The sequence below is a fragment of the Bactrocera dorsalis genome, chromosome 2 (assembly GCF_023373825.1).
Source record: "Bactrocera dorsalis isolate Fly_Bdor chromosome 2, ASM2337382v1, whole genome shotgun sequence".
NCBI lineage: Eukaryota > Metazoa > Arthropoda > Insecta > Diptera > Tephritidae > Bactrocera > Bactrocera dorsalis.
The window spans coordinates 10,287,012-10,300,226 of NC_064304.1; the positions used below are offsets into that span (position 1 = coordinate 10,287,012).

Below are 13,215 nucleotides of genomic sequence, written 5' to 3' on the forward strand. Positions count from 1 at the left end.
CTAGCAATTTTTCGTGTTTGGGGAAAAGTGCGTTTACCATCTGATCCATTTTGGCAGCCAGCAAACTGATCGTTAAAAATTAAGATAAAGTTCTTTTTTGCTTTTCGTACTTAAAAAATGCACTTGTGAGGGGTATTATAGCTTCGTTTAACATTTTTTCTTGTTCTTCTTCTTTTTTGTTTTAATTTCCATTTTAATTTTTTAGTATTGTTTTTGGCAAATCTTTGTGTGCATATTGACGAAATCGAATATTTCAGCTATGTAATAAAATACAAACAAGCACACATGTTTGTTGTTGTTGTTATTGCTGCTAACCTACACACTAAGCACATATTTGCAGTTGAACTTGGACTTATTTGTTGGTAAGCAAAAGACATCACATTTTGGAGGTGTGTTTGTGTACTTACCAATGTGTGCTTAAGCGCAAACGCGCAAACCCACAAACACACACACACACATATACATACGTGCATACAGCGGCATGTAAATAATGTGTATTGAATGGTTGGCCGAAATGATTTTAATATGCGATGGACACGTTTATTTTGACATTGTAAAACCAAAGAATGTGATCAAATAGCAATAAAGAAAACGGCGACGCACACACACATACACATTTAAACTTCAATAGCACATACGTATATGCACTCACACATACATACATGTGTGCGAACAGGTAGTTATGCGCTTATGTAATAAACGCTCGGCGCTGGTTGTGGGTAATTTTCGATCGCCGGTATCGAGCACCACCGACCGACACCACCGCCAACAGCATGGCAAACATATATGCGGGTGTGTGTGTGTTTGCTGCGCTGCTCTGCACATCGGCGGTCAATTTATGTGTGTCGTCGCTGATGGTTTGAGGACGTGAGGATTTTGTAAGTTTCGGAATGCAAATGCACAGCGCCAATTGCATGTAAGAGCACTAAAAATTTATCAACAGCAACAACAACAACAAAAATATGAAGAAACAATACACTATTTACATGTAATTGCGCGCTTCGGCAGTTGAGAAATTAATATGCCTGAGCTTTTTTTCAATTAAAATTTTTTCTTGATTTTTTTTTGTTGTTTTGTGTCTATTAGTTGTTGCATTGGCATTTGCAATTATCATTTTGGCCGGTGGCTCATGTTGACAGTGAAACTATCGAAATTTATGGCTTTCGGAATAACAATTAGAAATATGTACTCGCATTACTATTGGCCGCCGCATGTAATGAAACCAAGGGCATGTGCAGAATATGATTTTATTGGCTCGTCGCTAAATGATTTCATGAGTAGCATTGACATGAAAATTTAATTAAATAAAATTAGTTTTTGGTATGAAAATGCTTACATATGTAAGTCACTTTATTAGCAGCCTCTAATGCCTTGGTTAGAGAATATGTAACTCATATTCATGTACTCGTATGATTTCTCATAAGTCGAACTTACTATTGATGATAGTGAAAATACAAAGTTTTTATTCATGGTTAAAGAAGCAGTTGTTTCAACGTGATACTTTTCGTTTGAGAATCATAGTCCTTTTTCGAGTAGTTCTAGTAGTTTTAGTATAAATACACAAATAAAAAAATTGCCGTGCGAGCACTGGAGCACTTTAGTCAGTCGATTTGAATGGTAGTTATATGCTAAAGTGGTCTAGTCTGAACAGTTTGTTTGGATTTTGTAGAATTGCATTGAAAAATATGACATGCGAAATTTTGTAAAGTTATTTTGTCAAATAAAATAATTTTCCAATTTTTTTTTATCTAAACAATTTCTTCGTATATAACACCGTTGACTTAGATCATAATAAGTGCTAAATTTGGTGGAGATATCTCGTTAAATAAAAAGTTTTCCATACAAGCACCAGATTCACACCGTTCAGTTTGTGTGCCAGCAATATGATATAGTGGTTTGATATCGATCGCTTTATATTTTTTTCATAGCATTTGTAGTTTTCTCGGAAATCTATATATAAAGCTTTACGCCTAAAAACTATAACGTTGCCTACATTTTGGCTAATTGACTAATTTTATCAAAGTCGCATAATTTTACTAGTTAATATTAATAATTTATGAAAATTAAATGCACAAGAATTCTTTTTCAGAAACAAATATAAAAGGTATAAAAAAGCATGCGCTGTTATTAATGGCTTCTTGCATAATAAATTTTATCAAAACTAAGCTCGAACATTTTATACTCTTGCATCTTGTAAAGATCAAAAACTTTGGATGCTTAAAAAAATTTTTATTAAAAATTGTTGCGAAAGAATTAAAACCCTATTATCTGCTGAAATCTTAAATTAAATTACAATCAAATTTTGTATTTTCTTGACATACTATATGATATACATATATGTATCTCACACAACTATAGATACTGCGGTCCAAATATTCGGTACCTTGAATATTTGGAGCTCGATTTAGACAATTTTTGGTTTTAAAGTGGCACACCTTATATTATTCGTGCAAAGTTTTATTCCGATACAAACATTGGTGCTGGATTTGTATACAGGAAAGCGAAAGAATCAAGAGGAATTTAAAATTGTGTTTCATGAAAAGTAGGCGTGGTTGTTGTTCAATTTCGTCCATTTTTTCACTAAACATAAGAATCTTAAAATAATTTATAGTATCGAATTTGGTTGAAATCGGTCGAGAAGGCCCTAAGATATGGGATTTCACCTGAAAGAGTGCGGAGCCACGCCAATTTTCCAATTTTTACCACGGCACTTAAAAAGCTGTCTAATACCATTTCGGTGGTAAAATTTAATGCCCCTGGAGTCTTTCGTTATTGATTGATCGCGTTTTTAGCAGTACCGTTATATGACGAGTGGACGTGGTTATCTTCCGCTTTTATTTATTTATCTACAGTGTCTATAGGGATACAAAACAGATTTGTCAGGAGCGATTTTTTTTTATTTGAACTTAATTGGTTAAGGAGATATATATATTAAAAAAATTAGAGGGCGGGGCCCGGTCAATACTTTCTCAAAAATTTCACTCACAGGTGCTTCTTGTTGCTGCGATCTCTGTGCTAAAATACAAATCTTTTACTTAATTTGGTGCTTAGTTATGGCACTTGGTAGGTTTTTGCTTAATGGCGTTTTGTGGGCGTGGAGGTAGACCAATCACGCCCATCTACGAACTCGTACCTTTTTTTTAAGGAACGCGCATTCCACGTTTAATCAAGACAGAGAGACAGACAGTCACTCGTATTTCAACTCGTCTGACATCCTGTTCATTTATATAGTATATGTATAACCCTATATCTAACTCGATTAGTTTTAAATGATATATTCAACCGTTAGGGATACAATTATTTTACTCTGTAGCAATATGTTACAAAAGATAGTAAAAACTATTATTTATTTATTATATATGCATATATATTTTTTCCGTTTTGTTGTATAATTTAATGGTTTTATGTCTCCACTTTCAGGTAAACTACAACAAAAACTCCAAACTCAACACTTGACGTTTGCTTGTCATAAAAACGATTTTTTAGTATGTATTTTTAAAAAATTACAACGATCTATTTATTAAAGTCAGCAGTCGTCTTCTTCCAAATTCTTTTTCAAAAGCAACTGAGTTAAAAAATATGCGTTAACTACTTTATTTAAATATTGTACCAATTAATAATATGGTGACTATATTCAGAAAATTGGAAAAGTGAATTCGGGGGGAGGTAGACGCTGGAGCATTATCTTTGCGAATGTTTAGCCTTCAGCCAGTTGAGATGGATTATCTTACATTGAATCACGTTTTTTACCAAATCTACTGAGTTACTGGATTAGATTTAATTTGGTTACAACTCCAGAACACAATGGACTTATCGATGGTCTAAGTGTGGCCTATCAGCCGCATTATTACCAAACCGTTAAATAAAAATATCTAACTAAGATACTATCCTGTAATTTATGGAACAAAAGTTAACAAAATATGCGACGTTAAATGTATCATGTTAGTTTGACAGCAGAACAGATTAGTTCGTTACGTCATAAACTCAAGCAAGGAAAGGCTCGGTTTAGATATAACTAGATTAACAGTTCCCAATATTGCTTCTACCATTATCATTTGAACTCAAACTCTTTATAAAATCAATCCACCAACTACTCAATAATTGGTAAAAAGCAATGGTACACATACCTAAAACCCCTTAACTGCTGCTAACCATTAACGAAACCTTACAGGATGTCTACAGAGCAACAGTCTACAAGTCCAGTGTGGCCCATGTAATGACAAGTGCCAATATTATATTTGTTGTTTGAACGGATACTGCTTTAGTGGCGCTTCCTTTCTCTCCCATGTGCTTTAGCCATGATATTTCTTGTCAACAACATTTGGGCGAGCAAAGCCAGCAAACAGCAGAAACCAAAACAAAAACAATACAAATAAAATTCAAAAACTTTAGCAAAGATGAGCACTCACTCGCTCCCTTGCGTTAGCGCATTCTCTGTCGCTCACTCTTTCACAGCAGCGATGACATCGATGGGTCCGCGATGACATAATAGCACCGTTGTAATAATAAAGTGTGTATTTTCACACACACTCATCAACGACACACATACATACTTTCACAAGTATGGAAAGCACAGAAACTTAAATGAATTATGGAAGTAATGCGGTGAGCAAACAAAAGATCAAACTGAAAAAGCGAAAACATTTTAAATAAATGAACGAAATCTCACGAGAAGAGGTAATGTACGATAAGACATACGTACAAACAATTTTTGTTGAGGGGGACAAAAAAATGACTACAACAAGTGCAAACAAACGATGATATCCAAACACAACAACCTTACCAGTGGGCCATTCGCACCAAAGAGTGACTGCAGCAGAGTCGCTGCGCTGAAAGAGCGCTGTGCCAAGCTAAGAGCGCCGGTGTGAGTATTTGGAATTGCTCCACATGTACGTTGAAAACTGTGCCAATTACACAATTCCGCTGCCGCCAATCTGCCACATGGTTTATTTGAAATATAAGCACAGTGTGTACGAAAATTGTACTCAAGTGTGTTAGTCTGTTGGTAAAGCTATTAAAAATGTAAATATAAGGGATGTTACTTATAAAGGTTGATCCATTTCGAAGTTCCCTACTTTTTTTTAAAGAAAAAACACATAAACTTAGAATTTAATGGGGAATGTTTATTATTAATCGAAGAAACATTATTTGGCATTTATTTTTTGAAGATTATCTCTCTCTCACGTCTACGTCTCAGGTCCATCCGTTGAATCCAATTTTCGTTGACTCGTTCGAGTATTTTGACTGGTAACTGGAGAATGACATGAGTGATGTTTTGTTCGAAGGCGTGAATCGAAGCGGCATTGTTCGTATAGACTTTACACTTTACATATCTTCACTGGAAAAAGTCTAACGGTGTGATATCACATTATCTTGGTGGCCAATCGACCGATCTAAAACGTGAAGTTATTTGCTCATCGAAGTATTTACTCAATATGTCTGAATTTATTGAACAAAGAAGTGCGATAGTGCACCATCTCATGCAGCGTTGGTTCTTCGTGATCATTTCGCCACATTTTCAACTAATATCGTGTCGCAACCACCGCATTCGCCTGATTTACCTTCATGTAACTTTTGGCTATTCAGCAAATTCACATGACCACTCCGAGGGCACCGTTTTGACTAAATATGATGACTGGAAAATTCTTTGGTATAAATTGGATATTATAAAAGACCTTTGGATTATAATTTATTTAAAATTTCGTGAAGTAACTTCTTAAATAAAAAAAAAAATCCATATAAGAATCTGATTTTGATGGTTCAGTTTATATGACTATAGTGGTCTGTTATCGGCGGTTTCGATAAAAGAACTATCTGTTAAGGAAAAAAGGACGATGATTTTTCAAAAACTGAAGGACTAGTTCGCTGACGTTTATGGCTAAACCGACTCAGCTGTTCAACTTGATCATTCATATATACGCTTAATAGGGTCTCCGACGTTTCCTGATGGGTGTTACAAACTTCGTGATGATGACTATACCGGATCCCATCAGAAATGCAATTTGCATTTTATTAATGCTGAACTTTTTAGGTTTTAATTTCTTTTACTTTTTACTTTCTTGAACAAATTTTTTGACAAAAAAACTTATCCTACACAATTTTTTGTGCACCTGTACGTATTTATTTTGCACATTGCACAAACATACATATGTACGTATTTACATTCCAATAAGACAATATATTTGTATATTTATAGATAGGTCTTGTGTTGAATTGCTCGTAAATATGTCGATACTACTTTTCTTCATGCTATCACACGACTAAGTGAAGCAAAAACAAATGCTTTGAAGCTTATGCTGTTAAAGAGAGTATGATTCGAAGAGCGTAACATGTTTGTTCTCTTGCTTGCTTACAATAGTTTTGCGGCGTTTTCCAACACTGTACACACTAAAAGAATCTCCAGCACTAGCGCTTTGCTTAGTACACGACAAATGCCAAACATGGAGGGAGGGTGTGCTACCGCAATGAGAGCGCATAACGGTGGTGCAATGCATGCAGGCAAGGCAACAAGAGGCAAAGGTGCGCAAAGGTAACTAATTAGAAGCAAAATGTTTGAACGCACCCTTGATTACGGTGCCGCTTGCGAATTGACCTGCCTACTTCGTTTGATATTCCAGCATTATTTTCCGTTCAGGGGTAATGGTTATTTACCTTATTTATATCTAATGTTTACGCAGTTTTTTCAACGGGCATGCCAATGTACACACCGCTCAGCGGTTGCGTTACCTTCATTCACCATACTAGGGGCTGAGCAGCTCTGCATTCAGCATTTTGGCGCTCTTTCGTTCTCTAAAAGCACCTATCTCAAATTTATAAATTTATTGTCCAAACGCTTAGCGTAGTTGGCATTGCTGCCGGATAAGCTACAACTGTGCGTGTATATGCCAAAGCTCCTAAGTTCGCAGCGGCTGCGGTTTCCCAATTTTTGCACCAGTTTGGTATAGGCAACGGGGCCGCTACTAACTCTCTCGTTGTTGTCCATCGACAAGGCAAAGTGCTCCGTCGGCAGCGACGTCGTCGTGGTCGGCGCAAGTGAACGTCGGCTGGCTGGCAAAATTGACGGTGACGGGTTCACGTTCTCTTCACCGAACGCATATACTTCAGTTTGATTTTCGCTTTGGGTAGTGCCTGTCCAATTGACATACACACGCGAAAAAATTATCTGCTGATTTACGTTGAACGGTGTAAAGTTATTTTGTTATTTTTTGCCAAGTGAACTCAGTCAGAATCATTTTGTTTAACCAGCATAATCCAATACGGATGGATAAATAAAATACTACTCGGTAAAGTGGAAACGGTAGCGAAAATATTGCGGCAACGAATACGTAAGGCATTGAGTTAATTGAAAAGTTATTTTTTTTGAAGTGAAAAGCAAAAACAAATGACAAAAAACAGCACACATTTCTTATTGCAAGAACACCAATATTTTTTCGTTTCGTTTCGGTTGGTTTTCGGTTAAAGCTTCTTCGGTTTTTCATGTGCGAAGATATAAACTGCAAATGTGCGAAAAAAAAAACAACTTCAGTTATGAAATATTCAGTTGAGCGTTTATAGTAAATATCTAGACGCCCAAACCAGCGCACGAATAAGCACATAGCAGCGCAGCTGTCAGACTTGAAAGTGGAAAGTGGCAGCAGCGGCTGTTGGAGAGGAAAAACAAGCAGAACCAGACTAACCTACTAGAAAAGAAGGCGCGTGTGCGGAAAGCGTGTAAAAAAGTAAGAAAAACTTCAATAGTGATAAGTTGCTGTTGTTTTTTTTTTTCGTTTTTTGTTTTCATTTTGACTTGAATGTAAATAAGGCCTACGAACGTTGCAAAAAGAGCGATTAGTAAGGATCTAGCGTCAACTCGAATTGTTGGCATGGCGCACATGTGACACGGAATTGTGAAAATAAACACGAACGTGGAGTAAAGTAAAATAAAAAAGGCAAATTTACTGCCATGAATGAAATTACAGATATTGTTTTTTTAAACAAATTTATTAAAGCTTCGAAAAATAAATAAAAAAAAATATAATAAAAAAATTAAATAAAAAACAGAATAAATTAAAATAAAAAATCAAAACCGAAAAAGCTAACACACATTATTTTGATATCGAATAAAAACAAATATTTTTTTTCTTAAAAACTAACAATTATATACTTATGCGTATATATTTGACTAAATAAAATTTATGGCATAAAAAAGGAACCAAAAAATAATATTACCATAAATACAAAAATGAAAATTAAAAAGTGTATAACAAAACAATAAAAAAAATTAAGCAAAATAACACAAAATTATATAAATTAAAATGAGAAATAAAATAAAAAAATAAAACAAATTAATATTCGTTTGCCAAAAAATAATAATAAAATTTATGATACTAAAATAAAAAGAAATAATTAAAAAGATTAAATAAAATAATATTATTTATTTATATAATTTTAATGTCACACATAAAAACAAAATGTTCGTTTTCTTAAAAATGTTGATAAATCATATTGTATTATAATAAAAAAAAGTTATTGAAAAATTAAGTAATATACAATAAAATAATACAACTCAGAATACAATAAAAAATAAAAAGAATTCAAGCAGAAAAAAACGATTAAATTTTATATCCAACTTTAATAAATAAATATTTGTTTACTAAAAACTATAAACACTAAATAATAAAAAACATTAAATAAAATAACCGAAAAGAAAATAATATTATTTAGAATATAATAAAAAATGAAAATACATCAAAAAAAAATAATTTTTATGTCGAACTTAATAATAACAATTTGTTTACTAATTAAGTAATAATAAATTACATTGTAATAAAAAAAATATTTTATAAATATTAAATAAAATAAAATAATAAATTAAAAAATAAAATAATTCAAACAAAACAATAAAAAATTATTAATTTGTACATCGAACTTAAAAATAAATAAATGTTTACTAAAAACCAATAACAAATCTAATTATAATAAAAAAAAGTATTTTAATAAACATTAAATGAAATAATATAAAATAATTATAATAATAATTATTTAAACTGCAGTAAAAAAAATAATTAAAAAAAATATTTATGTATATATCGAATTTAAAAATAAATTTGTGTTTAGTAAAAAACCAATAGTAAATCACATTTTAATAAAAATAATATTTCATAAACATTAAACAATATAATATTTTTTAAAATAAAGTAAAAATATAACTATAAAACGAAGTCGTGTTTTAAAAACAAGTACTTGTAATCACAAAAAAATCGTATATAACACGAAATTTAAAAAAATATGTAAATGATAGCAATAATCAAATAGCTGAGGGCAGTAATATACTAAATAATTTGAAATTAATATTAAAATGAATTAAAAACTTAGTTGTTTCATCAAAAAAAAATTTAATAAAATAAATAATTAAAAAACTAAAATTCAATAAAAGTCAGAAATTAATTAAATTTATAACTTGCGCAAATAGAGTAAATAAATTAAAAGAAAAACAAAAAAATATCTTAAAAGGTATTGAAGATATCGATAATAGATAATTTAAATGAAGCATACTTAAGTTGATAGCAAATGTCTTCCTGCTTATGCCAATTGTTTAGCACGTTTCAAGTGGAAGTGAAATGAATTGAACATGTCCCATAAGGAAACCACACCGATATTTAAGCAAATCGATTTGTCAGTCAAGTCGTGAAGTAGAATAAAGTGACAAAAGTATCTACGATGATATTAAGTTGACACATGTCGACATTAAATGGCAAAATATCAATAACGACAAAAGTACATACATACATACATGCACACAAACGTGCGTAAAGTCGTTATTATGTATAGACACACTTTTGCTGGAGTATGTGTGTGCAGCTAATAAATATAAATGCCAACCTTAGTGGTTTTGCTCTTCATTTCACTTGCCAAGCAAACAAGGATTCATTTTAATTTGCTAAATCATCGCCAGATCAAGCAGACGTGACTTATTGCAATTTGTGGCAGGAAAAAAATTTAATTCAAACCCAAGGGAGCTAATGAATGCGAAATATTCTATGCACAAGCCACGTTTTTTATATATAAATACCTATTTTGTGTATATATTCTTTAATATAATCAAACTCTGCAAATATTAGTAAGGCCACCCAAACTTTTTTGTTTTGCAAATGCGGCACTTTATTGACATTACGCTTGTTAAGATATCAAAATCATCGAATTTTCTGCCAACAACGTACCAAAGTCATCACCAAACAACAAACTCACCTACATAATACTACTCTCCCTAACCAAACTCCTGCGCTCTATTGATTTCCTTGACTTTCCACCAAAGCATATACCAACAAATATTTGCGCAGACAGCAAGTGAATCCCAAAGTTAAAGCAACATTGTTTCAATGGCATTCGAGCGTGTGTGCAATGGAGAGAGTGGATGTGTGAAAGTCTTAGCAGACAAGTGTGACTGCATTGTTGGAGTGTAGTCTCTCATGCTCTTTATGATATTTTCTATGAACCCAATAAACCTACTGTATTGTGACACAAAGTTTCTTAAAGAATTTAATCGGCAATGAGTTGATAAGAAGTGATATTTACTCACGACTTGAAGATATACTCACTACGTGCGATTAGGGAGAATGTTGATAAGAAACCATGTGCTATGAGATATGTTGCAATGGTTGTTTTAATTTATGGATAGCAGATTATTAAAGTAAATTTATTGTATTTTTGCTTTTAAATAATATTAATAGTGAAATTTAATAAATAATTGTTTCAGAATCGGAAGTAGTACATATATATGTACTTGTGTGAGTAAATTTGCTAAGATATTGGATTTATCTTATGGATAAGAGACTCGGTTTTCAATTCTATATCTATTTCTATACAATCTTATAATCTATCTGGGTATACTAAAATTATTTAAAATATTTTACTATTTTTTAATTTATGTGAGTTAATCGGGCATTTTTTTTTTAATCCTAAGGCAGCACTAATGTCACTTTCACAGTTCTCGCGTTTTTATTTGGAGTAACTTTTTAGTTTAACTTGCCTCAAAACGCCGAAATGCAGGGAACATTTTGTATATTTAGTGAGTAAATGAAGTGTTGAAATTTACTGTTAGTTAAAAGGACTTTTACTAACAAGTGATTCTCCTGCCAAAATACCGCTTTTGTAGGTTACTAAAATTGCCGCTGTGGTTAGACGTTAGAGGGTTATACTGGCTGACTGTCACTGGTCAATGTTTTTCGACTCATTTGTCACCCAAGTTATTCTTATACTTCATTTAGTCCTTTGATCCTCCTTGAGATCTAAGACAAGTTCGAGTTAAGGCTTGACAGAAGCAGAGCAGGTGCTCCAGCGTCAGTCTTACGCCTATTTCCCTACACTTTCTACATGTTTCTTTAATAATACCCACCGGCTCGCATGGGTTACCACTAAATTGTGATCTGTGATTAGGTCAAAAACCGTGCTGTAGTCTGTACGAGATCGAATGAGTAAAAAGTATGCATGTTTTCCTTCGGATCCATTGCACTTGATCTTGACGATCTTGCATGTTTTTAAATCTACTATTTCATCCTAATCCGTCTGTATGCCCTGGTTCTAAGGACGTTAGAGGGTTAAAATATATCTCTTAGATGCTCTGGTGTTATTTTAGTGTTTCATACATCAGCACAGGCTCCAACAGACAAAGTTGCCAACTATTCGCTTTTACTAAAGCATTTTTAATTTTTTTCTATTATTTCTAACCACACAAATTTAGAATGAGTCGAATATAATAATTCAGAGCTTGGTAATTTATTTCTGCCGTAAGCCCTGGCAGCTAGTGCTTCTTTGTAAGATAATAATTGTATTATTATTTTTCATTTAATAAATAAATAAATAATTTATTTCTATTATTTACCATTGCCTATAAGTACTCACTGTTATTGTGTTATCCCAACTGACTTACCAAATTAGTGGAAATTCTCAAAAACGCGGTATGAAACACGTGATCCCTATGGCCATAAATACATGTTATATATTATTTATATATAAATATATATATATTTATATCGCGTGGTAGTAGTTTTGTCTATTTATTTTTCCACCACATGTTGAACATACGCATATTTATATATACTTATGTCAGCATGTTTGTAACGTTTTTACATTTATTTTGTTTTCGAAGATGTCCAAGATCTCGTTTTGTCACTATGTACCACAGCTTGGTTTTTCTGCTATGCAAAACAGGTAGTTTTATTATTTAAAACCTAAACATTTTATTACAAATCTATGCAAATTAGCAGCGGAGACGTGAGTGCGTGACCATTATGGCGTAGATATGTCTGTGTGTATGTGTATGAAAGTAGTCGATAATGTTACAATGAAAGGCTGTGAATAGCTGCGGATGCCTTTAATTTGTCATACATAGAAACTTTTTTTATTTTTGTTTTATATTTTGTCCCAAATTAACTTAATTTGACACTGAAAAAAATGTATTAAGAAATTGCTAAAAAAATTGCTAATCCCTGATTGCTTACGCTTGCTCATGTTAGATTTTATTTAATTCTTTGACTTTTTAATACCCTGAATGTATGTATATGTATGTTATCAAGTTTGCCACGAAGTTTGTAACACGTAAACGGAAGTCTCGGAGGCCTTATAAAGTATATAATAAATGATTAGTGTAACGAGCTGAGTTTTAGAGATATCGATCTGAAATTTTGCAAGTGTGCCTTTCTTCTCAAGAAGCTTTTCAGTTGTTGAAACCACGAATGTCGGACCATTATAGCCTATAGCTGCCATACAAACTGAACGATCACAATCAGGTGCTTGTAAGGATAACTATTTTATTTGACAAGATATCTTCATGAAATTTGGCATAAATTACTCTCTCAAACAATATTGCAATCTCCGTAGAAATTATTCAGATCGGACAACTATAACATATAGCTGCCAAATAAACTAACCGTTTAAAATCGAGCTACAATTGCTTTTGTGCGCATCCATGCTATGAGAAATGCTGCTGTAAAGGGTATAATAATATCGAGGTTAAAGTTTTCATTTGTTTTTTTTTTTTTTAATTATTATTTTCTAATTAATTATTAAAATTTGTGAATTTATATTTCTTTTATTTGTCAACTATTTTAATGATGTCTTCTGCCTTTTAAGCACCTGTTAACGACCATTTCGCTTGCATGAGTTTGCAAGCGAGCGGCAATAGAGTGCCAAAGGCGGCTTGTATGTGTTGCGTACACTGCGCATGCGTGCGTGCTT

The 13,215-nt window shown here is 32.7% G+C and overlaps 1 protein-coding gene across 9 annotated transcripts in view; it reads left to right on the forward strand.

The window, feature by feature from the left end:
- The window catches only part of LOC105223646 (elongation of very long chain fatty acids protein AAEL008004), a 118,127-nt gene that overhangs the window by 31,658 nt on the left and 73,254 nt on the right, over window positions 1-13,215 (forward strand). For 2 of the 9 annotated variants that reach the window (XM_049449057.1, XM_049449060.1), the window contains exon 1: window positions 7,085-7,718. The exons of 3 other annotated variants lie outside the window; for them this stretch is intronic. The gene's annotated coding sequence lies outside the window, so the exon portion shown is untranslated. Of the gene's footprint in view, window positions 1-3,467; window positions 3,490-7,075; window positions 7,719-13,215 lie in introns of those variants that run through there. 4 more of the 9 variants (XM_049449066.1, XM_049449067.1, XM_049449064.1 and 1 more) reach the window with 3 other exon arrangements.